The following is a 3,376-nucleotide window of genomic DNA, read 5'->3' as shown; positions in this document are numbered from 1 at the left end:
TTCAACAGAAATATGTTTTTTTCCCATCAGAGGTAAAATTATAACATACTTTTATAAATATTTATTTGCAGGTTAAGATACATATTGTTTGTTTATACAAAATGACTAAAATATGCCCTGGTCATAACGTGCGTAAGCAATGATAAGAATATCCACAATTAAGACCACCCCGCAATTAAGACCACTTTGGTCCAGTCCCGCTGGTGGTCTTAATTGAGGGTTTTTACTGTATATTTCTTAAGATTGTAACGTGAATTTTAAATTCATTTTTTGATATTTACTTAGATTGTATAGTATATATATTGTATATCTTATAATCTTAAATATAAATAACCTTTCAGATTTTAATAATAGAATTTCCAAAAGAATCATTGTTGTGCACAGAAAAGATATCCCTCGTAACAATTATACTTGACATTACAAATGCCTTTGCATTATTTTGATTCAATTTTATTCTTTGAAAGTTTGTATTGTTTGTAATGATGACTATTTATCATAATTATACAATGTTATGGAGTTCATTTTTATGCTCCCCGAAGGGAAATCATATAGTCGCCGCTTGTCTGTCTGTCCGTAGGTGTTCTACAAAATAAGAAACATTCTCCAGTCGCTATCGCTCCCGTCGACGATTCTTGTTTCTGTAGAACAGCACGCATGAATACTAATATTTATTATATACTTACAAATGAAATATTGAGAAATATTGATGAAATAAAATGCGTATTTTCATTTTCCGTATTTTCACTGTAAAAATTTATTTTTCACTGCAGTGAAACATATTTTCCGTATTTTCACTGGTGTCTTGCCGGACTACTTTCTTTTAAATTCTGCCAGTACACAAAATTTAAGGGAAAGTCTTTCAAATTTTAATGACAAAAATGTATATAATAAACAGAAAATTCAAGTTTTTTCTATAAATACATGATTTATTTTCATCTTGTGGCATGAAAATTACCATATTTCACTCGTGGCTATCGCCACTCATGAAATATTTATTTTCATACCACTCGATGAAAATAAATCATGTATTTATAGACAAAACTTGAATATCCTCTATATACTTAAATACTAACTATAGGGAGTAATGCGGATGAAGTCCTACGTAGACAGCGGCCAAGAATATCTGTCGGACATAGCGCCCCATTAAAGCAAAAAGGTACCAAGCGACATTTTGGCCAAAAATGACTTTTTACCATTTTCCTTTATGTTTTAATGTTATCTTTAATCTGTAGAAATATCTCTGTAGTATCATGTTTATTTACAGACATATAAGGTTATGTAAAAAGGTACATTGTCAATATTTTCCCATTTAGTAATGCAAAAAGGTACCATATGTATACCAGTTTGAGCAAAAAGGTACCAAGTGTCACATAGTACCTTTTTGCATTGAATGACTATATAAGTTTTGAGCACTTATTTTAATGCAAAAAGGAACCATGTGTCACATGGTCCCTTTATGCACACACAGAATTTACGACCCTTAAGATTATTTTATATATTAAATTGTTTGCTTGGTACCTTTTAGCTTTTTAGCTTTTTAATGAATACATAATTTAGATGTTTGTAAGGACACCAAATATAACAATATATCCCAGATTATTGTTTCTGTTTTAAATTGAGGAATGATAACAGTGTGAAGATAATGATAGTGTATAAATGACTTCTTCACAAAAACGTGGACGTTAAAAGAAAAGTAATTGACTAAACTCGTGTCAACACGATACATGGGTTATATGGAAGGAGAAGTATGACAGGGAAGCGTACATCTGCAAATAAACTAGATTATGATATAGTTAAATTGGTGAAACAGCATAAAGAGTAATTTCCTAAAATGAAATCTCATTATACAAGAAAAAAAAACTGAAAATAACTGAATACCTATCTTATGACTATGACTTAAACATTAAAAAAAGATGTGGAATCTGTAATTCAAATCGGTGCTAATATGAGTCTTTTCGAATTTATTCGAAACATCAATTATTTTGGTTCCGTTTCTTGATCATTTATACTGGAGTTATATGAGAAATCATGGCTGTTTCCAAACAAATAATTCGCAAGTTTCGTTTTACTATGTAAAATTTCTTTATAAGAAGGTATCTGGAATGAATATTCATTTTATGCCTGTATATAGTCATACCAAGCAACAACAACATGAACATATTGGACATATCCGTCTTGTATACAGTCGCAACATTTCGGTTGTTATACATTTAAAAATGCAATAATTGTCAGTTTCACGATAAATACAACCCGTTTAAATTTGATAGTCATCTCACGTCAAATACTGAAGGTGCAGTTACAGCAAAAGTCTTCATACTTTCTGATCACCAATCAAACACGTGGTTTCTAAAATTAAGACAAATAATACTTTACACTTATATTAAGCAACATAATAAAAAATATGTAAACATAGATTTGTGTATTCAACAGACGTTCAACTACATGTTTAATATATATTTTAGAGATTCTGAAGACAGGTGTCAAAGATAAAGATGCAGTCGACATACACTACCCTCGTAAGTGTCTTAGAATGTTAACTTTAAACAGAAATATCAAAATTAAGTATGAAAGTTTGTTTTATTAATTTGCTGACACTGTCGTCGTTTGTGACATGAACTAATCAATTCTGATTGATTGTTAAACGAGACCTTTTTACCTACTTCCGAAATGTCAATTACTTCAGTTCCGTGTCCTGGATCATTTAATATACTAATGATGTATGAGCAAACATGTTTTTTTCCAAGCAAATATTTAATCCTTTTATGTTTACTTTCCTTTCTTGTTATTTACTACATCTTAGCAGGTATAGAAAATATAAAAAACTTTTTGTAATTCGCTTATTATGTTTTAAAACGTAAACTTTCTAAATTGGATTTGTATGAATATTCCTTTTGTACTTGTGTAAAAGTCCACCCAAGCAACAACAACACGAACGTATTGGACATCACCGAAGCATTTGCATTTGTAACTATGTAGCTGCTGTTCATCTGTGATAATACATTTTTTTCTCCTTGAATTTTGCACAATGTGTTTGCAGAAAGTTGGTTGAGTTATAATATCAAAACAAGGTGGCGAGCTAGTAATTTGAATTATTTTTTTAAGTAGTAGAAATATTTCTAAAAGATTAAACAATATCTTAATGACAATGTCAAATTTTTTATCTATTAAACAATTTCGTATTCAGACATTTTGGCTAAAGAAAGGAGTAAGTAAATATTGGTATGAATATTATTTTGTTCATACATAATTTGTTTATATTAAGTAAGCCAACATTTATTGGACGTTTCCTTCAAACTAAGGATAATTGGAAATCAGCGATGTGTTGTACATTTACTACATCTTAGCAGGTACAAACAAAATATTCAGTTATGTTTCG

This window comes from Ruditapes philippinarum, unplaced genomic scaffold (assembly GCF_026571515.1).
Source record: "Ruditapes philippinarum isolate M1 unplaced genomic scaffold, ASM2657151v2 ctg3493_1_1_1_1, whole genome shotgun sequence".
Classification (NCBI taxonomy): Eukaryota; Metazoa; Mollusca; class Bivalvia; order Venerida; family Veneridae; genus Ruditapes; species Ruditapes philippinarum.
This window is presented reverse-complemented; position numbering follows the sequence as displayed.